At 41.3% G+C, this 25759-nt stretch overlaps 1 pseudogene across 1 annotated transcript; it reads left to right on the top strand.

Annotated features, from left to right (window-relative positions):
* The first annotated feature begins 10365 nt into the window (after positions 1–10365).
* LOC309969219 (coiled-coil domain-containing protein 3-like) lies at positions 10366–14730 on the top strand (annotated as a pseudogene). The gene is made up of 4 exons: positions 10366–10371; positions 11198–11420; positions 11659–12051; positions 14622–14730. The product of its transcript is annotated as a coiled-coil domain-containing protein 3-like (transcript).
* Positions 14731–25759: the final 11029 nt, after the last annotated feature.

Here is a 25759-nt window from a genome sequence, read left to right as displayed (position 1 = left end):
TTTCATGGCCATATAATATTCCATCATATATTTATCACATTTTCTTTATCTATTCATCCATCAATGACGCTTATGTCGTTTTCATTTTTTTGCTATTGTAAATAATGCTACAGTGAACATGAGGGTGCAGATGTGTTTTCCAGATAGTGATTTTGTTTCCTCTGGATAAATACCCAGAAGGGGATTACTGAATCATATGGTAGTTCTATTTTTAATTCTTTGAGGAACCTCTTTTCACGGCAGCTGCACCAATTTATATTCCCACCAACAGTGCACAACTGTTCCCTTTTCTCTACATTTTCCCAGACACTTGTTGTTTCTAGTCTTTTTGATAATAGCCATTCTAACAGGTATGAGGTGATATTTCATTGTGCTTTTGATTTGCATTTCCCTGATTACTTGTGATGTTGAACACCTTTCCATGTACCTTTCAGCCATTTGGTATGTCTTTTTTTTTTTTTTGCGGTACGCGGGCCTCTCACTGCTGTGGCCTCTCCCGCTGCAGAGCACAGCATCCAGACGCGCAGGCTCAGCGGCCATGGCTCACGGGCCCAGCCGCTCTGCGGCATGTGGGATCTTCCCAGACCGGGGCACGAACCCGTGTCCCCTGCATCGGCAGGCGGCCTCTCAACCACTGCGCCACCAGGGAAGCCCTGTTGTCTAGTTTTGGTATCAAGGTAATGATGGCGTCATAAAATGACTTTGGAAGAACCCACTTATCTTACATTTTTGGAAAAGTTTGAGAAGGATTGATATTCATTCTTCTTTAAATGTTTGGTAGAATTCACTCATGAAGCCATGTGGTCCTGGACTTTTTGTTGGGGAGTTTTCATTATTAATTCAATCTCTTTACTAGGAATTGATCTGTTTGGATATTCTATTTATTCATGATTCATTCTTTTTAAGTTGTATGTTCATAGGAATTTATCCATATCTGCTAGGTTACAGATTTTTTGGCTTATAATTACTCATAGCAGTCTCCTATGATCCTTTGCTTTTTCATGATATCACTTGTCCTTCATTTATAGTTTTATTTATTTCAGTCCTCTCTTTATTGATTAGTCTAGCTAAAGATTTGTCTATTTTGTTTATATTTTTAAAAAACAGCTCTTACTAGTTTCATTGATCTTTTATACTGTGTTTTGGTTTCTATTTCATTTATCTCTAGTCTGCTCTTTATTGCCTTCCTTGTACTAACTTTGGGCTTAGTTTGTTCTCATTTTTCTAGGTCCTTATTAGGTTGTTTATTTGAGATCTTTTTCTTTCTTAATGTAGATTTATTGCTATAAACTTCCCTCTAAGGACTGCCTTTGCTACATTCCGTAAGTTTCCGTATGTTGTGTTTCCATTTTCATTTGTCCTGAGGTATTTTTTTAATTCTCTTTTGACTTCTCATTTGACCCATTGGTTGTTCAGTCGTATGTTGTTTAATCTTCACATAGTTGTGAGTTTCCCAGTTTTCTTCTTGTAACTGATTTGTAGTTTCATACCACTGTGGTCAGAAAAGATGCTTGATAGGATTTCAATCTCAATTTTATTAAGACTTTCTGTGGCTCAACATGTTATCTATCCTGGAGAATGTTCCATGTACGGTTGAGAAGAATGTATATCCTGTTGCTGTTTGATGGAATATTCTATAAATATCTCTTAAGTCCATCTGGTCTAAGGTGTCATTTAAGTCCAATGTTTCCTTATAGATTTTCTGTCTGGGTGATCTATCCATTGATGAAAGTGGGGTATTGAAGTCCTCTACCATTATTGTATTGCTGCCTATTTCTCCCTTTATGTCTGTTAATATCTGTTTTATATATTTAAGAACTCCTTGATATTCTTAACATTATTTTTAAAATGCCTTTGGATTCCTTAACATGAGTCAAACAATCAGAATATACTTGGTTCACTGGAATGTGTATAAACATGATATGTTTCCTACCCTTAACAATATCACAGGTCTAACCAAAAAGACAATGTGGAACTGCAGGAAAATTGAAACTTTTTGAAGGGTCACATAGGATAGGAGATCTGTCTTGGCAAAATGTTTTTGAAGGATATTGCCACTCATTCCAGAACCAAGTTGAGACTTGTCTTCCCTTGCTCTTGTCTTCTTTACCAGGTAGTGTTCATTAACTTTTTTTTTTTTTTTTGGTTGCTAATATCTATTGTTTAGCTGCTGAGCTACAAAACCTATCACAGCAGTCATGCCAAAAGCTGAGCGTTTCTTTGGTCTGGCTTTTAGGAAGTTAGTAGAAAAAACTAATGTAGGACGTACTGGAGCAAAACAGGAGCAAAGAGCACTGAAGCCAGGCAGAGGCCACTTATACCCAGTCCCCGTATGTAAGATTGCCACCCAGAGCTATAGCGAGCAGTGGTGCGCTCTTCTTGAGAAATCCTGAAATAATGCCAGAACTGAGTTTTGTAGTGATTTCCTTCAGTCCCTCCAATTTTAACCCAAATGGACAGGTTGAAACTGTTTCCTGAGGCTGTATCAGAACAGCTTTCCTCATGTCACAGAAATTTCCAGAAGTTTGAGATTTAGAAGTAGAACCTGTGGTGGGGCAGTGGTATCAGAGCCCGCTGCAGGAGCACAGGGGAGAGGCTGGCATCCCATCAGCAACCACCTTCATCCTTGATGACACACCGCACACCTTGTTTAGTTGTTGAACAGGTTTCTCTAAATCAGCGGGAAACTCCACACACTATTAGATTATGCAGTGATCCAATCAGTCTCTGATGAGAGCTGACGATATGGCCACCACTTTGCAGGGTGCAGTGATGTGGGAAGGACTGAGACCCCATGCTTCCTGTCCTTGTGTCATTTAAGGCCCAGCAGTGTCTGGAGTAATACCTTTTTTGTAAAGGGGCAGAAGCTTGGTTTTGGTGGATTTGGCTATCAGAATGGGAGACAGTGCCCTCTGGGTTTTTCTGCCCTCTGTTTTCTATACCTGTGTTTTTGCATCAATTTGTCCTGCTAGGACTCCAACTCAGACCAGTTATTTAGTGCATGGGGCCAAGAATCCAGCAGTAGTCTACAAATTCACTACAATGTCCATTTTTGTGGGTGAAATAGTATAATCCACTAAATCCCTACAGTTTTGATTCCACCGTGTCATCTGTGGGTGCTCTGTGAACTGAGGATTGAGTACTCACATTAGAAAAAAATGAATTTGAAATCCCAGTGAGGTTGTGCAAGTGTCTGGGTGGTGTGGGTCACATGTGTTCCAAATCCTGTTCTGAGCTATTCCACTGACTTATTGACTTTGAGCCACTGTGTCTTACATCAGCCTGGCCATTGTAAACCAAGGGGTCCTGGCCAAACGTGTGGTAAACATTCCACTGCAGAATCATGATCTCTCCCTAAGAGGAATGTTAACTTTGGTTTCCATTACTAATTGAGAAGAAAGAATACCAGGTTAAAATGCTGCCTCCAGCATTTACTAGCTGTGTGACCCTGAGAACTTGGGCAAGTTAATATAACCTCTCTGAACTATTGCTTTAGTTCATTATGAGTAAAATGGGGCTAATAATATTTACCTTGTAGTGCTGTAGTGGCTAAATGATAAAGTCCCCAGTAGAGTGTTGACATGTACTGTGGGCAGGTGATGGCTGCTCCACGGATGGTAGCTGTGAATGACTTAACGGTTAGTGTTTTAGCGCAGTGAGGAGTCAGAGAGAAAGGGGACCAAGGGGAAGACTTCATATTACTATGGAATGCGAAGGAATTCCTGATAAGGCAGGACAAATGGGAACCATTTCTGAAGGAAGCCATTGAATCTCTTTCTCACTAGATTCTTTAAAATAAGACAATATCCATCTGTTGAAAGAATTCACTACAGAGTGGATAACCCTCTGAGGTATACTTTGGGTTCTGGGAAATGTCTGTTAACAGAGGGATTGCTGTTGAAATTTACCCATGAACCCAGACCCTGACCCTTGTTATAAGCTCATCCCTAATCCTTCCAGCTTGGTGATAGACCAACTCACTGGCCTTCTGCAGTTTTGTTTTCAAGTCGGAGGGAAGCAGAGCTGATACTGAAGCAGCATTTATAGGTCCTTTTTTTTTTTTTTTAAAAAAAAAAGCAAAACAAGATTGCCGTGGAAACTGAAGGCAAAATGACAAAACTCCAAGGGGGGCTATCCTTTGTTAATTGCTTATGAAGATATGAGAAAGGAACAGAAAGTTCAAGCCTGGTAAAATGATGGATCTATTCCAGAGGAGGAAATGAAAGAATAGGTAACAACATCCTTGGGGAGGCCCCAGACAGCACTGTGGAAGCATTTGATTAGAGAGTTTCAGTTACATTGCCTCTCAGATTCATGCTGAGGTTAAAAAAAAAAGCTTGAGTTACATTGACTACTATATGATTAAACTGAGACTCTCTGGGGAGGAAAACAAAATGGTCAGCATACATGCTTCTTGGCTGGATTTTAAATCCCTTTTTAAAAATTACCTGTCATTTCTTCAAGGATTAAATAGGAAGGTAGAGTGTTTCCTAAGTTTCAGTGAATTCAAACACTTCAGGTTTTTTTCTATCTATCTATAAAAAAGACATAGCCCAGGTATTAAAAGCTAAGTGTAGACTGCACAGCATTATAAAACATAAAGTACTCTTATTCTTTACAGCTTCCTTTAAAACTTAAACGTGTATCAGAGAACAAAATTAAACCTCTATTTAAAAAGTACACCTTTGTTCAAAATGTTCTTTTAATTTTTGTAGAACTCTCATACTAAAGCAGTTTGTAAGAGCGGTAGGTTATTAAGGCTTCACAAGGAAAGTACTATTGTATATAATTTCAAGCCACACCTAGTTATCAGTGCCTAGTTAGAAACTGGTGGAAAAGTGACTATTTAATTCTTCTTTATGAGTAAAGTAAAAAAAGATATGTCAGGATGAGGGGTGATGTTTTGGTGCTATTAGGATGGTGTTATTTCTATGGACCAGCATCACCCAAATTCTGTTTTGGGATTAACTCTTCCTCTGCAAAGTATTCTTGACCTGAGCGTGAGACTGAAAGAATAAAAACTAAACAGGAAACAAAACACAGGATTCTTTATATCTAAGGATAACTAATATTAGAAAAAGGTCACTCCAATGGAACCCACTTAAAGTTAGGACTAAAAACATCATAGTAGACAACATAAAACCTAGAGATTATCATATTAAGTGAAGTAGGTCAGACAAAGACAAATATGTGATATCACTTATATGTGAAATCTTTACAAATGATATAAATGAACTTATTTACAAAACAGAAATAGATTCACAGACATAGTAAACAAAATTATGGTTACCAGAGGGAATAACGGGGGCAGGGGTGAAAGGTAAATTAGGAGTTTCAGATTAACATACACACCCTACTATATTTAAAATAGATAATCAATAAGGACCTACTGTATAGCACAGGAAACTCTAGTCAATATTCTGTAATAACCTAAATGGGAAAAGAATCTGAAAAAGAATAGATATAAGTAAAATATATGTAAAACTGAATCACTTTGCTGTACACCTGAAAATAACACAACATTGTAAACCAACTATACTCCAATATAAAATAAAATTTTTTAAAATAAAAATAATAAAAAAACAGGTTTGATATGTATGATTTTTGACAAATAAAATGAAAATTTATAAAAATGAGTTTATTTTGTTTTATAATTAACAAAATGATCTTATAATGACAATTGTGCACTAAATCATTTGGCTCAACCAAAAATAAATGGAGTGTTGATTTGAAGGATGTGATGGACTGTCACTTTGGTGGCCCTCAATGAACCATGCTTCTTTTTATCTGTACCCCTGTGAGTCGCTTCACACATTGATTCTGGTCTTGGCCACATGACTAGCTTTGACCAATGGAACATTAGTGAAAGAAGTGAAAGACTGGAAAATCCTTGGACCTTGTCTTCTTAGAATGCTTCTTCTTGGAACCCATCCACCACGCTATGAGAAAGCATAAGCAACCATATGGAGAAGCCCACCTGGAGGAGAATCGAGACCCCTAGCCAAGTCAAACTGGGCTCCCAGACTGTAGCCAGTACCAATTTCCATCCCCGTATGAGTCCATTTCTAAAATGAGTCCATTTTAGATCCTCTAGACATCCCGTCTCCAAGCCAACAACATGTGAAGCCCAGTAACCTCCTGGTCAACCCACAGAGTTGTATGAGGTAATAATAAATTGTTAGAAGCCATTAAATTTGGGGTGGTGTGTTATGCTGCAATAGATTAACTAAAGCAGAAACTATTACCTCCAAGTGGGGTCCTGCCATCACATGTGGCATTGATTTTGAGTCTGGGAGAGGAATGGAGAAATTTGGAGGAATGATGAAGAGACTGGTGGAGATCGGAATGTAGTGAGGAATATCTTATTGGAAGCTGAAGGAAAGAGAACTTTCAGCTTCCGATAGGATATAGGCAGAAAAATTAGCAAAACTATTAGCCTGTGGACATATGGGAAATAGAAAGGGTACCTCATGGCCTTGTGGATCTGGCTGAGGAGAGTTCTGGACAGAATGTTGAAGGTGCCATCTGGCTTCTTTTAGATGCCTATGGTAAAGTCCAGGAGGAGCCTGTTGAGGCAAAGAGGGGACTATTTAGATTTCAAGCAGAATTTAGAAGAACTAAAAAAGCACTAGAACTTGTGGGCTTGATAACAAAATTGCATTCAACCCTAGTCTCTCCAAGAAAAAATTTCTCAACGTAAGAAATGGCCTTGGTTTGCAGATGAAATACAGGGTGCTGTTAGTAAAATATGACCTCAGGGTCAACGTCTCTGTTAAGGCATCAGAAAGATTTAAGGAGTATCTCAATCATCCTCTCAGCTACACAAGAAGACGTCTAAGAATCTTAAAGGTGTTTTCCCATAGCTTCCTGATTTGCAGCTCCAAACAGAGAAATGGTTGTCTTGAAGAGATTTGTGAGTGTGATGATTTATCTAATAGAGTGGATTATAATTTGATACATAGAAAACTACAAAGTTTGTAATGTAATGTAAGCTACAGTAATCAAAACAGTATGGTACTGGCACAAAAACAGAAATATAGATCAATGGAACAGGATAGAAAGCCCAGAAATAAACCCACGCACCTATGATCAATTAATCTATGACAAAGGAGGCAAAAATATACAATGGAGAAAAGATAGTCTCTTCAATAAGTGGTGCTGGGAAAGCTGGACAACTACATGTAAAAGAATGAAATTAGAACATTCTCTAACACCGTATACAAAAATAAACTCAAGATGGATGAAAGACCTAAATTTAAGGCCGGACACTATTAATAGCTCATTTTTTAAATTGCTGAATAATACTTCATTTTATATCAGTTTGTTTATCTGTATACTTGTGGGTGGACTTTTGGGTTGTTTCCTGTTTGGGGCTATTACAAATAAAGCTGTAATGACATTCCTATTCAAGTCTTTGTACGGAATATGTGTTAATTCTCTTGGGTAAATACCTAAGAGTGAAATGGCTCTATTGTATGTTTACCTTTTTAAGGAACCATCACATTGTTTTCCAAAGTGGTTGTACAATTTCCCTTCCCACCAGCAGTGTATACGCGTTCCAGTTCCTCCACATTCTCAACAACACTTGATATGATCAGCCTCTTTAATCTTTGCCATTCTAGTAGATGTTTAGGGGTAGCTCACAATGGTTTTAATTTGCATTTCTCTAATGACTAATGATGCACTTAGTTGCCATCCTGATATCTTTTTTGGTGAAGTGTCTGTTCAAGTATTCTGCCCGTGTTTATATTGGGTTTTTTGTCTTCTTACTGGGTTTTGAGAGTTCTCTGAGTATTCTGGATATGCATCCTTTATCAGATATACGCTTTGCAAACATTTCCTTCAAGTCTATGGCTTGACGTTTTATTCTCTTAACAGTGTCTTTTATAGACGGAAGTTTTAAATTTTGATAAAGTGCTATTTTTGTCTAACCCAAGTAAGCAGAGGCTTTCTCCTAAAAGTTTCATGTTTTGTATTTTGAGTTAATTTTTGCCTATGGTGCAAGTTATGGATTGAAGTTCTTTTTTTTTCTTTTGCATATGAATATCAAATTGTTCTATCACCATTTGTTCAAAAAACAATCCATTCTTCAATGAATTGACTCTGCATCTTTGTAGAAAAACACTTTATTTATTTATTTACTTCTGCACTCTCTATTCTATTCCATTGGCTCATGTATCTGTGTTTACACCAAAGCACACTATATTGATTACTATAACTTTACAGTAAGTCTTGAAACCAGGTAATGTTAGTCTTCTAAATTTGGTCTGTATTTTTTAAGTTGGTTTGGCTAAGTTCTTTGCATTCCATATGAAATCTGGAATCTGCTTGTCAATTTCTACCAAAAAGTCCACTGAGATTTTGATTGAGATTGCATTAAATTTGTAGATTAGTTTGGTTAACATTGACACCTTAACAACATTGAGTCTCCTGACCTGTTAGCAAACTGTGTGTCCATTTTTCACAGACTTCTTCCATTTCTCTCAGTAATATTTATAGTTTTCAGTGTATAGTCGTTTCAGCTTTATTCCTAAGTATTTTATATATTTTGATACTACTGTGAATGGTATTGCTTTTTAAATTTCAATTACCAAACGTTTGTTGTTATACATAGAATACAATTGATTTTTGTATGTTGATCTTGTATTCCATACTTTGTTAAACTTGCTTATTAGTTCTAGTAGCGTTTTTTTTGTGGATTGTATCAGATTTTCTATATAGATGATTATGTCAGCTATAAATAAATAGAATTTGTTTACTAAATGAGTTAAAACATTTCATAATATCACTGTCTTAGTCTGCTCAGGTAAATGGTTTATTTATTAAACCATTTTAATTGAAGTATAGTTAATTTATAATGTTGTGTTAGTTCCAAGTGTACAGCAAGGTGATTCAGTTATATATATATGTGTGTGCGTATATATACACACACACATATATATACACGTATATATGCAGATTCTTTTGCATTATATGTTATTACAAAATATTGAATATAGTTCCCTGTGCTATACAGCAGGTCCTTGGTGGTTATCTATTTTACATATAGTAGTATGTATCTGTTAATCCCAAGTTCCTAATTTATACCCTCGACTTCCCCTTCTGGTAACCATAAGTTTTCTCGCTCTGCCTGTGTGGCCTCTGGAATCTGATGCTGGGGTCTGAATCCTTGCTCAGTCACTTTGTAGCTCTGTGATCTTGGCTAAGTCAATTAACCTCTCTGTACCGAAGTACCTTATCTCTAAAATGAGGACGATACTAATACCTACTTTGAAGTGTGGTTTGGAGAATTAATTAAGATAACATACGCGAAGTCCTTACAAGAGTGCTTGGCCTGTAGTATGCAATGTGAGTGTTAGCAGTTGTTAACATTATAATTTGGCAATGCTTGCTCGCTCTACGTCGGCCTGCCAGGAGTATAAGCCGTTTCATATCCTCTCTCTTTTTTTCTAGCAAACCTGCAAAACACCTGCTAAATAACTGTTATGGGCTGAATTGTGTCGCCCTCCCCCCACTCCCCACCCCCTACCCCCGTCCCGCCTCCTTCTCCCTGTCCAAATTCATATATTAAAGCCCTAACCCCCAATGAGGCTATATTTGGAGACAGGACCTTTAGAGAAGTAATTAAGGTTAAATGAGGTCACAAGGTTGGGTCTTAGTCATCTTTATAAGAAGACACACCAGAGATTTCCCTCTCTCGCTACATGTGCACAGAAAAAGGCCAAGTGAGGACACAGTAGGAAGGCGACCATATAGGAGACTGGAAGAGAGACCACACCAGAAAGCAATCCTGCTGGCACCTTGACCTTGGACTTCCAGCCTCTCACTCTGTGGTATTTTGTTACGACAGCCTGAGCAGACTAAGACACTATGATACTATGATAATGTGATACTATCACATTTCACTGTGATACTATGAAATGTTTTAACTCATATATTCCATGAGAGGCAAATAAGCAGTCCTGACATACAACGTCTGATGCCAACCTGGGTACCATTTCCCCATTGTGGGAAAGTCTGGCATCTACCATGGTTGAGGTGGGGGAGTGCTGCAGAGTCATATACCATTGGGACTACTGCCCACTTGATTCCCTCAATATAGCTATTTTTCCTACAAAATTTGTTGAAGCCCCAGGCTGACTACTAGCTATACAGGGGTTAGTTATTAACTGCGAGAGCTGTTACTCTTATTTCTTTCTTCTTTCAGGCCCATCACAGAGTCCACTAAGTCGCTGATCAGATTCGGGACTAGTGTGACCTCATGCAGGCTGTAGCCTTCCATTCCCTCCCGAGCTGGGCAGCGCTGGCTGGAGTCCTGGTCATTCCACTTGTTGGGATTCCCAAAGCCCTCCCGATTTGGGGGTCATGGAGGTGAGGCCCAGCCTTGGAATTTTCTCTCCTGCTTCTCTATCCTCTTTTCTCTTTACCTTTCCTTCCAGAATTCCCTAAGAACTCTTTTCCCTTCAGTACAGAGAAGAATTCAGCTGGGTTCCAAGGCTTAAACTTGCAGACACCCTGGTTAATAAGATGTTTGCAGAACAAAGAGCCTGCCATTTTAAGGCAGTTTTGCTTGTACATTTATTATAAATATATATTATATATAACATGTATGATATATGTACGATGGTATGTATATTATATGCATGATATTATGTATATGTGTGCTATATTGAATATATAAAAGATACATATTTCTAAGTAATATCCTTTATTTTCTTCTTCTTACTACATTAGGAACAATTAAAGAAAATTGGAGATAAAAGCAACCTCTGAGTTTAGAAATATAGAACTGTGACTTCGGGTCTCCTCAGGTTCACTCACTGACTTGTGAAAAGCTGTTTGCAATTTACCTCTGAATTTATTTCTCAGGTGTAGGGTGTTCAGAATACGAAAGCAGTAATTATGTAAATCATGAAGTCAGGTGGCTGTAGGAAAATCAGAGCACTATGGCTTTGGCTTTTCAAATCTTTTATTAAGACTTTCCAAAGACCATCATTAAAAAATAAGCAGAGCGAGAGAGGAGGTCCAGAAAAGTTTATTAGATCACACTTAATTTCCTAGTTAACCTCTGCGAAGGTAAAGTCAGATTGCTATATATTTGACTCTAAATGAACTACACAGAAAATGCAAAAACATATACAGAGTAATCGTGGCAATTGACAGCGCTCGTTTTAAAGAGGTCGCGGGTCTGCAACAGGCTTTGCGCCTGGAAAGCTTTGACTCAGTCATCTGCGCGCAGGAAGAGGGCTGGGCCGCCGCTCCCAGCACTGGCTTTCTCGCGCGCTGCCCCCAGATACCGCGCCCGCCCCGGGGCGACGCATCCGCCGCAGAGCGTCTGCGGAGCGTCGCGAGCCCCCCAGCCCCGGCCGGCGTCCCGGCTCCGCCCCTCCCGCCGCGGCCACGCCCCTGCCCCGGGGGGCGTGAGGAGGCGGCGGCCAGTCCTCCACGCGCCGCTGTGGGGCGTCACGGGCTGGGACGGGCCGAGTGAGCCTGGCGGCGGAGAGAGCGGCGCGCGGAGCTGAGCGCCCAGGGCTGCGCTTCTCCGGCCGGCGGGGCGGCGCCGTGGGCCGGACGCTCCGGGCTCCCCGACGGCGCCGGCGGCCCAGCTCCGCCCCGGGCCTCCCCGCCCAGCGCCCCGGTAGTGCGCCCCGGGCGCAGCGCCCACCCGGCCGGTCGCAGCCGGCACGCTGCCCTCGCGGCTGCTCGCCGCGCTCTGCCTGGCCGAGCGGCTCGGGGCCGCCTGCGGCTGCCAGCTGCCTTCGAGTGGAGACCCCTGAAGGAGGGCCGCGGCGCCCAGCTGACCGAGAGCATCTCGTACGCCAAGGTGCTGGCGCTGCACCAGGAGGTGCACGGCCTATACAGCTCCTGCCCCGCAGTACGAGGCCGGCAAGGCGGGGCGCCTCTACCGGGCCGAGGTCAAGCTGCTGTGGACCAGGCGTGGGGCAGCGTGCTCGAGGTGCCCGCGGGCTCCAGGCTCCACCTCAGCGACCTGGGCTACTTCTGTCACTCCCACACCGTGGTCTAGGATTACGCCTGTTTCTTCTTCCTCAGGTGAGCCTGCCACCTCCCGCCCATACCACCCCCTCGGCCCATTTGCGTGACCAACTGAGGTCGCCTTTATCCGGAGCCGGATCAGGAACTCGCAGGGAGTCCTGTCCGTGCGATGTTAGATGACGCCTTGGGCACCTTTCTGTGCTCTTCGTTCTTTCCTGCTCCTCCCGTCGTGTCTACAACATCCTGGGTACCTCTGGCCAAGACTGTTGGAAGAACAGGGAGTGTTCCTGTGCTTTAAGGACAGAAGAGTGTTTCAGGCAGAAGCTCCAGGTGCTTTCCAGCAACAAGTAGCCAGCCCATTCCAGATAGCAAAGGTTTATGCGCGGGGCTCCGCGGGGAGACCCTGGTCGCAGTGCTTTGAGGAATATAAAGGTAAATCAGGCAGGACCCTCTCTGATTGAGTTCATGCAAGTTGGTCTGTGGTCCAGATGAAACGCTTGTGTGTAAGAATTCAGGTGACGGGTCTGACTAAGGTTTGAAATAACAGCAGGTGGAACCCTAATTGAGGTGGAATCCTAGTATACTTGGAACTCTGTTTTAAACTGGATTTGGTGGGAGTAGTTTGGGATGGGTGGTGGTCACACCAAAGCAGAATCCCTTTGAAATCAATTGTTGGAATTCTGGCTCCTCTTTTCCTGTGGGTTTGAGCAAGTTACTGACCTTGTCCAGAATCTCAATAGCCTCACCTTCATAATGTGAGAAACAAGGTTGCTTGAGACGAAAACCCAGTCACTCACACAAAACACCTGGTGCAGGTTAGATGCGGACCAGTCACTATTCTGCACACCTGCTTAAATGCCAAGATGGCGCTGGTGTGGAATGCAGCCCAGCTGGCCTCCCGTTTCACCCGCGTTAGCTCCCATCGGCTGCCTGCCGGCAGATCTCAATGCCAGGCTCTAACAAACAGATTTATGGAGGAGGGGCGGGGGGTGGGATGCTGGGTGGGGTCAGGGCCTTGCGGGGGTCACAGGGCTTTGAAGAATATAGAAGTGAATTAGGCAGGAGGCCCTGTCTGATTGGAGACTCCTGGAATCTTGGGCAGTTCCGTGAAAGTTGCGCTGTGGTCAAGACGAAACACATGTGGATAAGAATTTAGGCAATGGGTTTGACTGAAGTTCAAAGTAAAAAAACTGCAGGTGGAACCCTAAATGCATTGGTTGTCTCCAGTTGAAGGAGGAGACTGAGAGGAACCTCAGAATGGAATCGAATGCATCTGTCGAGATAGCGATTGAATCTACAGCTGTGATGGGCGATAGAGCCAGTCTTCCCAGTCTGTGGAGTAGGATTAAAGATATTTGGAATGACCATGACCTTGGTCTGCAGACTCACTCTTAGCTCTTTAGATTTCATGTCATTGAGAAACAAGAGTGAGTTCCGCAGAGGGCTGTCCGTAAGCTCATGGCAACATATTTTCCATGCTGAAGCCAGAATATCTAAGATTAGAATATGTGGCGTGCTTTGTGTTGGCTTGGGTGGCTTAGCTAGATTCAGTTGAATTTATTTTTAATTGCTGAACAAGTACAGTTTCTAAATAAACTCGTCAAGGAGTGAGACAGTACCTTCTTGATACAGAGAAAAACTAGAGTTTTCATGTCTTTATTTAAGGAAAACACTGGGGACCCAGCTACAAAACTATTCAACAATGAAACTTCATTTTCCAAAGAAAAAAACCAGAGTACTTGAGAAGACGTTATTTTCTTTTCCTATTGTATAATGAAATACTGTTTTGTCCACTGGTTCTGTGGTCAACCAACTCTTTCATCTTCTCTCTGACATGTTTATAAAACGTTAGGGCAGAAATACAGAGTCAAATGGTAGTCTGATAGATTTCTATTTCACAGAGTTATGTTGCCCTGATGTGTGTTAACGGCTGCATACAAAGCATTCCTCCTCTGTTATCCTGGGACCCATTGAGAAGAGAACAGATTCTGGTCAGCGTCACAGGAGAAGGTGGCGCTGGAGACTCCCTGGTGAGCCCCACATGCCCCCCATGGGCTGGAGAGTAACTCGCGTCTCTCCTTTTCCTTTTGTTTACTTCTTCATCTTGACAACAGGCATTTTTTGCGAGGCTCAATAGAAATGTTAACTAACTTTTATACTGCAGTTACTCTAGCCAGAGACTTTTTTTTTTTAATGCAATCCTTACATCACCATCAAAAAGTAAGGTGCTTTTGTCGTCCTCTTTTTATAGATTGTAATACTGAAGCTTAGAGAATTTAAGAAATTCGTTTCCTGTCAGACAGAAGTAGTAGTGGTAGGACTTGAACCTGGGTCATTGCAACTGGCCTCCCTTTCACCAAGAAACAACACACTGTCTATGAGAAGGAAGGCCACCTGGGAGATAACACAGATAGACAAATGCAGATACATGCACACACTCCCTCTGCCCCCAAACTCACCTTTTTCAAAAGCTTAAGGATAGACTCATGAAGTAGGAGGCAGAGAAACAATTAGAAATAATGAGAGCCGATGGAGACTGTCACAGTCTTCTGTTGACTCAAGATTCAAGATGGCGCACCCCATGGCTGTCCAATCTACAGCTCTGCTTTCTTCCTCTTTCTTGTTAGGATGGATGAAAATTATAACCTCTTGCCTCATGGAGTCAATTTCCAACATGCCATCCTTCCAGACACTCAAGAGAACAGAAGGATGTTTTCCCAGTGGCAGCAATGGTGACTTTTTCCAGTGACCAGGAGATCCAAGAAGACAATTGGTAAGAATTGGTACCCTGTGCCAGAGCAAAATAATAGAATAGCTGCATTTTGACCCAGAGAGTCAAGAGTGCTCTTCCAGAAGCTCAGACCAAAGAGTATTTTCCTCTGTGCCCCCGACCGCCACTCCCAGCAGTTAACAAACCCTGCTCATAAACTCTCGACTCCTGAGGCTTTACTATTGGGCGTGGAGTTCCTCACAGTCAGGGAACAAGATGGGATGAAGGTTGGCACGCTGTGCCTCAATTGCCTCTTCTGTAAAATGGAAACAATAGTAGCATCTACGCTATAGGGCTGATGCCATAGGATTTAACTCTGTAGGAAATGTAGATATGTAAAGCCCTTAGCATAGCGCTTGACAGAGAAAGTACTCAGTACATGTGAGCTGTTATGACTACTACCATTATTATTATTATAATTGATAGCATAAGGCTACTCTGATTGATAGCATAGGGCTCTGAGGAATTTTCTAAAAGGAAAGAAAAGTCCTCAAGAAAATGAAATGAGAGAATTATAGTAGCTAACACTTCTATGATTCTTATCTATAGCTATTAAGACGTAGAGGTACAGGGTGACCAAGGTAGTCGTGGACCGTAAGGGTCAGGATGATTTGGGGCATGAACATATAAAAGGGGCATTCCAATCTGAGGCATTAGCCAGAGTTGTGGGGACATTCTGAGGATTGTCACTTTGCCAAAGCAGTGGCATTGACACAGTTGAGGTGGGACGATTGTGGGACCAGGTCAGGAGAGGTGGTGGCCCATGGCTCGCAGTCTCCCATCTGAGGTGTTTTTAGGACCACATGACAGACTACTGGAGAGAGTTCTGATGTGGGTGTCCCCCAGGACAAGGACTTTTTTGTGGGTCAAGGAACCGATCTGAACATGTTGGGTGGCTTCCTTCTTTCCACCTGTCTGTGCTGGCCTTGCGAAGAGTGTCTTTCTCTCGTCTGGTGGGTTGGCCTAGGGGGACGGCCTTGTTCTTCCAAACCTCCTTATCTTCTGCCCTGGCTCCCTGGCACCTGGAGGCCTTCTGCATGTTCTTTGCACAGAACCTGTTCTCACGATGGGCAGGGGTGTCCAGCTAAGGAAAAATGTTGATTCTTGCTTCCTAGACATTATCAAGGGTCCCTTCCTCAGGCCTACCCTACTGGCAGATCTAGACTCCTCTGACCCCTCCTCCATGGTTTGCCAGAATTTTCTGAACTCTGCTCCCAGCATGGTTCCAAGCACCTGTTTGTTTTTCTGCTCTTAATCTGTACTGGTACCCACCCCACATTGAGCTGGACCTACCAGGTGTCAGCCTGAGTATCCCTGGCTTGAGTCAGACCTTCGCATGTTCCAAATGAAATCTTTTTGGTCTCCGTCCTTTGCTTCTCCATTTTTATGGGAGTTTGCTTATTTCACTAACTCTTTGGTAACAATAGATGTGTATCAAAAGATCAGATGTTTTTCCAAAAACACCTTATAGCTTAGCCCCCAAACTCTTTAAGCGCATCACTAATTAGCCCTATGGTCACATAATGAAGCTATTAATATTTCCCTGGAATTAGACATTCCATCATTAGAAAAAAATAGAACAACAGGACCATGAGAATTGTTTCAAGGTGAAGGTAGTTCTATTTTGGGTGGTCAGATGTTGATCTTGGGGAGAATCTCTTTTCCCTTTCATCACCCTGGTCTCTTAGATAACAAGGGGTGGGTGTGTGCATTGCCCTGAGAGTCAAAAGCTTTGGGGGAGGAAAATTAATTCTTCCAGATTGCTGAGCTGCTGTGTAGCTGAATTTACGCGTTGGAACCAGTGGACCTTGCACTTTCCAACACCTTAGCTCCTTCCATTTTTATCCCTTGTCCTCTTTGAAAGGTACCACATCAGACCTCAGTTAGCTTGTTTCAGAATTTAAATTTAAACTGCAAATAAATTGGCTTTTTGGTAAATTTTAGCATTTACATTTTATGATACTCGAGAAATTTTTACTTCCTCTGCAGTGAGTAAAGTAGTTGTAAATTGAAGATCTCAGAGTTAGATGAAGAATTGACAATTACTTGCTCTTTTCTTCCCAAAAAACCCACTAAAACTTCTCTGCCTTTTCCTTTTGAAGGTGAACATCTTATTTTCTCTCCTACCCAGAATAAATACATCACGTTACATCAGAAGCAGTCTGTTTTTCCTATGGTGGTGGGTCCTCAGTCTTAGGAGGGATCAGAGGAGCTGTTTAGGTCACCTTTTGTTTAAAAATTTATTTTATTGAAGTATAGTTGATTTACAATATTGTGCTATTTTCTGCATAGTAGAGTGATTTCGTTATACATATATATACATTCTTTTTCATATTCTTTTCCATTATGGTTTATCACAGGATACTGAATATAGTTCCCTGTGCTCTACAGTTGGACCTTGTTGTTTATCCATCCTATAGATAATAGTTTGCCTCTGCTGACCCCAGCCTCCCAGCACACCCCTCCCCCTTCACCCCTCCCCGCCTTGACAACCACAAGTCTGTTCTCTATGTCTGTGAGTCTGTTTAGTAGATAAGTTCATTTGTGTCATATTTTAGATTCCACATACAAGTGATACGGTATTTGTCTCTTTCTGACTTGCTTCACTTAGTATGATAATCTCTAGGTCCATCTCTGTTGCTGCAAGCAGCATTATTTCATTCTTTTTTATGGCTGAGTAGTATTCCATGTATATATATACCACGTCTTCTTTATCCGTTCATCTGTCAATGGACATTTAGGTTGTTTCCATGTCTTGCCTATGGTGAAGAGTGCTGCTGTGAACGTAGGGGCATGTATATCTTTTTTGTTTTTGCCGCTGTTGTTTGTGGCTGCACCGTGCAGCCTGTGGGATCTCAGTTCCCCGACCAGGGGTCAAACCCCTGCCTCCTGCAGTGGAAGCATGGAGTCTTAACCACTCGACCACCAGGGAAATCCTAGGAGCATATGTATCTTTTTGAATTAGAGTTTTGTCTGGATATATGCCCAGGAGTGGGACTGCTGGATCATATGGCAACTCTATTTTTAGTTTTTTGAGGAACCTCCATACTGTTCTCCAGTTTACATTCCCACCAACAGGAGGGAGGGTAGGAGGGTTCCCTTTTCTCCACACCCTCTCCAGCGTTTGTTATTTGTAGACTTAATGATGGCCATTCTGCAGGTCAGCTTTTTGTTCCAGTTAGACGTTTGCTAATCAGAGCACGTGAACCTTCCGCATGCTCTGAGGCCTTTGTGAATGGCCCTGGACGTTGCACGTTACACGGCTTCCCTGTATTCCATGCTGTATCTTAGAGGATGATAAATCCTGGAGGAACACTGCCGAGCTCTTGTCCTTTTCCCTGCTGCTGCTCTCTAGTCCCCCAGTCAGCCTGATCGGTGGATCTGGGCCTTGGTTGTCAAGAGCACATTTCATTCTTTTCCCTCAGAGGTCTCACTCTCTCAGAGCATCGCGTGAATCTGGGACTGCAGTGTCAATCCAGAGGTTAAGAAATGGAACCAGAGGACGATCTTACGTAGGGAAGCTTTTTGTGATGCACACCCAGGGTGACATGCAGCTCCGTCCTCAGCAGGCAAATAAATCCTCCCATTCTCTAGTTCCATCCTCAAACATCCCACCCACGCCTCAGTCAGTGGAAACACATTCTTGCTTTCAGAAGTTGCCGGGAAGTCAGCATCATCGTTACTAAGTATTCAGCGCCTCTGGTGCAGTATCATGGTGTTATGGGACCTCAGGGGACGTCTGTGGCAGGTCAGAGCATCCATCCCATTTACTGGCAGGGTTCTCTCCACACCAGCCAAGAACGTTTTCCTTCCTCTTCTCTTCTCTGCTGGGTGAGTATAACACAGAACAGAAGTCGGCTGTTCTCCCCTCTCTGCAAGTCCTGTCCCCTAGGACCAAAACCCAGACTCACCCACACTTACATCAGTCTGTCCTAGAATGTCATGGGGTTGAAACAAAATCTGTGAAAGACCTGCTGCCATTTTTCTTTTCCTTTTTTGGAATCTGGAAGGGTCGTGGGGAAGTTGTCATCCTCCGAACTGCATGGGAAGGAATGTCGACTTTCCATCAGAAGATCGAAATTGACTCTGACATTTCCAGAGGCGTGACCTTGGGAAGGACCCTTTATTTCTCACAACTTCAGTTTTCTCATCCATAAAATGGGGCTAAAACCATGTAAACTGTCTCAGGTTGTTGTAAGGACCTAATTAGAGAATATGTTTGAAAGCACTTAGTAAACTATACAAAGTGATGCAAGGGTTTACGACTAAATTGATAATTAGAGAGCATGGCTTTAAATGTTAAAGAACACGTAGCTTTTGAAAGGCTGCTTGCTTCTTCCCAGGGCGGTGGCAGAGTGGTGGCGGCAGTGCTGAGGGGGGATGTGTGTTAGAGACGGGAACAGTGATGGCGAAGCTGTCCTGTGAGCTGTAATTCATTCAACAGTTCATTGGGTTCTGGCCAGGGAGCACGTCTTTAAAAATTCATCTGTTCAGTTATAAACATATAACACATTCAGGTGGGTTCCCAAATCTAAGTATAAAATGATAGTAGAGTTTTTTTCCCCTACCTCTGACACCCGTCTACCCAGTTAGTTACACCTACCCTCTAAACAAGTAGCCACTGTTAAGTTTCTCAAACATTCAATGAGTATTTTCACCCAATAAGTAATTCAAATGTGATTTGCTGTTGTCTCTGACACCAGCGGTACTTCACTATGCACCATGCGCTTTGCTATGCCCTGCTTTATTCACAAGTAGAGCTTGAAGATCTTTCCATATCAGTGCATGTAAAATGTTCTAGATAGTATTCCACTGTATGAACGTCTCACAGTATATTTAATCAAGTCCCCTGTTGATGGGTCGTTACGTTGTTTCCAATCCATTGCTATTATTAAAGAGTGCAGACATGTATGACATTATACATACCTCATTTTGTGGGATTGTTGATTCCAATCTTTAGCAAATATTTATTGAGTGCCTACCTTGAGGCAGCTACTGTGTTAGATACTAGAGTTTCAGCGTTGGGCAAAATACAAAGTCCCTGATCATGGAGTTTATAGTCCTAGTGTTGGTGGTTGACATGATCAAAAGACCACATTAATGACTTCATAATTTTATTTTTTAATTAATTTTTATTGGAATATAGTTGATTTACAAGGTTTCTGCTGTGCAGCAAAGTGAATCAATTATACATATACATATATCCACTCTTTTTTAGATTCTTTTCTCATATGGGTCATTACAGAGTATTGAGTAGAGTTCTCTGTGCTATACAGTAGGTCCTTAATAGTATAATTTTAAGTGGAAATAAATACTCCAAGGAAAAGAAAGGAAATCAGGAAGTCTGGTGTAAACTTCAGGGTAAAGAAAACATTTTCAGCTTAATTGATTCTGGGGCTAAAATCTGATGGAAGAGAGGTATCCTAGTTAATTTTGGGGTAATGGGGTCATGAGAGCAATCCAGAGAAGGAGAAGAATCTGTGCAAAGGCCCTGTGGTAGCAGGGTCCATGGTACCTTTGAGGGAACCAAAGAAAGCCCCTGTAGCTGGAGGAAAGGGAGTGAGTGCGAAGGATGAGGCCAGAGCACAAGGTGGGGCCAGACCATGCAGGGACTGATAGATCCTAGTGAGGATTTGGGCTTTGTTCTAACGGTAATGGGAAACCTTTGATGTTTGGAAAGCAGAGGGTGATGGGACCAAATTCACATTTATAGAAAGACAAAGTGACAGGAGTGGAGAACTGGATTGGAGGGGATCCGGGTGATATAGTAATAAGTAGTGGTGGTTAGAAAGCTACCAGATAGATGTTGGTCTAGGACGGAGGCAGGGAGCATGGAGCGATGTAAGCAAATTTGAGAGATATTTAGGAAATTAAATCAGTAGATGTTAATGACAGGTTGAATTTGGGTGGTAAAGGAGGTGGGAGGGTCAAAGATAAGTCCTGTGTTCCTGGCTGACGGCATGCCAGGACCAACACTGATAAATGGATAGGACAGGTTTGGTAGGAAATTCGTGAGTCCAGTGTTGGACATCTTGAGTTGAGGTGCCCTTGAGCCGTCCATGTGAGATCTTGACTAGGTGGTTGCATCTATAACTTTGCAGCTTTGAGAAGAGCTCTGAGTAGAACTTACACCTTTGGGTCTGAGCCATAACTAGGTGTCAGCTGAAATGGGAAATGGGTGACATTTCCAAGGGAGAGGGCTTAGAGTAAGAGTAGAAGCCCTAAGGTAGGACCGAGTGGTGTAGAACGCTAACACTGGTGGAGAAGGAACAGTCAGACAGATACGAGGAAAACTATGAAAGTCAATGGCACAGAATATCTCTGAAAGGATGAGTGATCGACAGAACCAAAAGCTGTTGAGAAGTCAAGATGAGGACTAAAAAGTAACCAGTCGACTTCGGCAGAGATGAGGACAGTTCCATGGAGTGAGGGAGTAGAGTCTAGGCTGTGGAGGTGGGAGGAGGGAGTGGGACAAGAGGATATGAGATGGTGGGGGTGGACGACTCCTTCAGGACGTTTGGCTGTGGAGGGTTGAATACAGATGAGGCTGCAGGTACAGGGCACAGAACAGTTGAGGGAGGGGGTTTTGTTGTATTTAAAGATGGCAGCCATCCTGGTCAAACCATCTTGGTCCCTGTTTTCCTACTTATCAGATGCTGTCTTCCCAAGTAGACTAAACTACTCAAGGGCAGGGATATCTATTTTATTCACTGTTGTATACTGTTGTGCATTTTTATGGTGTCTTACACATTTATTGAATAAGTTATCTCTCATCCAGAGAGCTCTGAGGCCTTAGGAAGCAGGGGTCTTTTCTCTCTCCCTCTCTATTTCTATTTTCTAAATTAATATTTAAAATCCACATACGGTAAAAAAAATTTTTAAATATTTATTTATATTTTGGCTGCGTTGGGCCTTCGTTGCTGCACGGGCTTTCTCTAGCTGCTGTGAGCGGGAGCTACTCTTTGTTGCGGTTCTCAATGGGCTTCTCATTTCAGTGGCTTCTCTTGTTGCGGAGCACGGGCTCTAGGCGTGCGGACTTCAGTAGTTGCAGCACGTGGGCTCAGTAGTTGTGGCTCTCGGGCTCTAGAGCACAGACTCAGTAGTTGTGGCGCACGGGCTTAGTTGCTCTGCGGCATGTGGGATCTTCCCAGACCAGGGATTGAACCTGTGTCCCCTGCATTGGCAGGTGGATTCTTAACCACTGTGCCACCAGGGAAGTCCGCATACAGTAAAATTTGCTTTTTTCATGTATAGTTATGTTTTGGCAAGTACACATGGTTGTATAATCACGACTACAGCCACAATTTAGAAAAGTTCCATCATTGCCAAAACCCTCCCCTGTGCTGTCGCTATATAGCCAGACCCTTCCCCAACCTCAACTCCTGGGAACCACTGATTGGGAACCTCACTGTGGACTGTCATCCATAATGACTGTACCAATTTACATTCCCACCAGCAGTGTACAAGTGTTCCCTTTCACCATATCCTCAATAACACATCTTTCAAGTTTTGGATAATAGCCATCCTAACATCCCATTATGGTTTTGGTTTGCATTCGGCCATTTGCATGTCTTCTTTGGAGAAATGTCTGTTCGGGTCCTTTGCCCATTTTAAAATCAGGTTTTGTTGCTTTGCTATTTACTTGTATGCATTCCTTATATATTTTGGATGAGATAGATGGCTTTCAAATATTTTCCCCCTGTCCATATGTTGCCCTTTCATTTTAATTCATTGTTTCCTTTGCTGTACAGAAGCTTTTTATTTTGACGCAATTTTTGCTTTTGTTGCCTGTGCTTTGCAGGTCATATCTAGAATATTATTGCCCACACCAATGTCAAGAAGCTTTTTCCTATTTTCTAGTAGTTTTATAGTTTTGGGTCTTACATTTAAGTCTTTATTTTGAGTTAATTTTTGTATATGTGTGTGAGATAAGGGTCCAGTTTCATTCATCTGCATGTGAATCCAGTTTTCCCAACACAGTTTATTAAAGAAACTATTCTTCCTCATTTTGTGTTCTTGGCATCTTTACTGAAGCTCAGTTGACTGTAAATCTGTGGATTTGTTTCTGGGCTCTTGATTCTATTCCGTTGGTCTATCTGTTTTTATGCTTGTACCATACTGTTTTGATTACTGTAGCTCTGTAATATAATTTGAAATCATGAAGTGTGTTGCCTCCAGCTTTGTTCTTTTCTCAAAATTGCTTTGGCTATTCAGGAGCTTTTGTAGTTCCACACAAATTTTAGAATTGTTTTTTTCCACTTCTGTGAAAAATGCCATTGCAATTTTGATAGTGATTGCTTTGGGTACCATGAACATTTTAACAGTACTCTTCCAATCCGTGAACATGGGATATATCTCCATTGATTTTTGTCTTTCTCTCATCAGTGTTTTAAACTTTTCAGTGCATAGGTCTTTCACCTCCTCCATTAAATTTATCCCTAGCTCTTTTGTCCTTTTTGGTGCTATCATCAATGGGATTGTTTTCTTCATTTCCTTTTCAGATAGATTGTTGCTGGTGTAAAGAAATACGACTGGTTTTTTTTGATATGTTGATTTTGTATCCTGCAAATATATTGGATTCATTCATTCTAATTTTTTGTGGTGTCTTCAGGGTTTTCTACATATAGAATTGTGACATCTGCAGACAGAGAATTTTACTACCTTTACTCTAATTTAGATGCCTTTTATGTCTTTTTCTTGCTAGTACTTCCAGTATTATGTTTAATAGAACTGGGAAGAGGGGGAAAAGCTTTCAGTTTTACCAATTGATTATTATGTTAGCTGTGGGCTTTTCATAAATGGCCTCTATTGTTTTGAGGAAATTTCTTTCATATCTATTTTATTGAGCATCTTTTATCATGAATGGATGTTGACCTTTGTCAAGTGCTTTTTCTTCATATTGAGATGATCACATCATTCAGATCTTTCATTTTGCTAATGAGCTGTATCACATTGATTGATTTGCATATGTTAAACCAACCTTCCATCCCAAGGGTAAATACCATTTATTCATGGTGTATAATCTTTTTGACGTGTTTTAGTGTGCTAGTATTTTATTGAGGATTTTTGTATCTATGTTTATCAGAGACATTTGTCTGTAGTTTTGTCTAGCTTTGATATCCAGTGAGGCTGGTGTCATAAAATGAGTCTGGAAGTAATCCCTCTACATCTATTTTTTGGAAGAGTTTAAGAAGGATTGGTATTAATTTTTGTTTGAATGTTGGTAGAATTCAACTGTGAATCCATTTGGTCCTAGGCTTTTTGCTTTTGGGAGTTTTTTGATTACTATTTGAATCTCCTTATTTGTTATTGGTGTGTTCAGTTTTACTGTTTCCTCTTGATTCAGTCTTGACAGGTTGTATATTTCTCAGAATTTTTCTGTTTCTCCTAGGTTACCAATTTGTTCACATAATTGTTCATAAATAGTCCCTTATGATCCTTTTTAACTCCTGATGTATCTATTGTAATGTCTCTTTCGTTTCTGTATTTATTTATTTGTCTTTTTTCTTCTCAGTTTAAGTAAGGGTTTATTGATTTTGTTTCTTTCAAAAATTCAACTTAGTTTTTTCTGTTATTTTCTAGTCTCTATTTATTTCTGCTCTGATCTTTATTTTTTCCCTTCCTGCTGCTAACTTTGGGTTTGTTCTTTTGTAGTTCATTGAGGTGTGTAAAGTTTGGTTGTTTACTAGAGATCTTCTTTTATAATGTAGTCATTTATCACTGTAAACTTTTCTCTTAGTACTGCTTTTACTGTGTCCCATAAGTTTTGGTATGTTGTGTTTTCATTTTCATTTGATTCAATGTTTTTAAAAATTCCCTTTTAATTTCCTCTTTAACCCATTGGTTGTTCAAGAGTGTGTTGTTTAATTTCTGTGTATTTGTGAATTTTCCTCTTTTCCTTCTATTATTGATTATTCCATTGTGTTCAGAAAAAAATGCTTGGTATAATTTCATTCCTTTTAAACTTGTTAAGACTTGTTTTGTAACCTAACATGTGATATATCCTGGAGAATATCTGTGTGTGCTTGAGAAGAATGTATACTCTTCTGCTGTTGGGTGAAAAGTTTTCTATATGTCTGTTAGGTTCATTTGGTCTATACTGTTGTTCAAGTCTACTCTTTTATTTTAAATTTATTTATTTGGCTGTGCCAGGTCTTAGTTGTGGCACACAGATCTTCGTTGCAGCGTGCAGGATCTTTAGTTGCGGTGTGTGGGATCTTTTAGTTGTGGCGTGTGGTATCTTTTAGTTGCGGCATGTGGGCTCTTAGTTGCGGCACACGAGATCTAGTTCCCTGACCAGGGATCGAACCCAGGCCCTCTGCATTGGGAGCCTGGAGCCTTAACCACTGGACCACCAGGGAAATCCCCTGTTTAAGTCCACTCTTAATTGATTTTCTGTCTAAGTGTTATCTCCATTATGAAAGTAGGATACTGAAGTCTGCTACTATTACTGTATTGCTATGAATTTCTCCTTCAGATCTGTCAATATTTGTTTTATATACTTAGGTGCTCTGATATTGGGTGCATATATATTTATAATTATTATATCTTTCTATTGAACTGACCCCTTTATGATTATGTAATGACCTTCTTTATCTCTGGAGACAGTTTCTAAAACCTACTTTGTCTGATATTAGGATAGTCACTCCTGCTTTCTTTTGGTTACCATTCACATGGAATATCCTTTTCCATTCCTTCACTTTCAGTCTCTGTGTCTTTGAATCTAAAGTGAGTTTCTTATAGATATCATACAACTGTATCTTAATTTTTTTGTATCTCTCCAGCTACTCTGTATCTTTTTGTTGGGGAGATTAGTCCATTTATGTTTAAAGTGATTATTGATGCAGAAGGATTTACTGTTGTCATTTTGTAACTGGTTTTTGTCTGTCTTACAATTCCGTTGTCTGTGTTCTTCTCTCTTGCTATCTTCAACGCTTCGTGCTATGGGTTTTTTATTGATAGGTTTTGATTTCTTTGTCTCTTTTTCTTTTGTGT

The sequence above is a fragment of the Leucopleurus acutus genome, assembly GCF_964270905.1.
Source record: "Leucopleurus acutus genome assembly, chromosome: 1".
Taxonomy (NCBI): Eukaryota; Metazoa; Chordata; class Mammalia; order Artiodactyla; family Delphinidae; genus Leucopleurus; species Leucopleurus acutus.
This window is presented reverse-complemented; position numbering and strand designations above follow the sequence as displayed.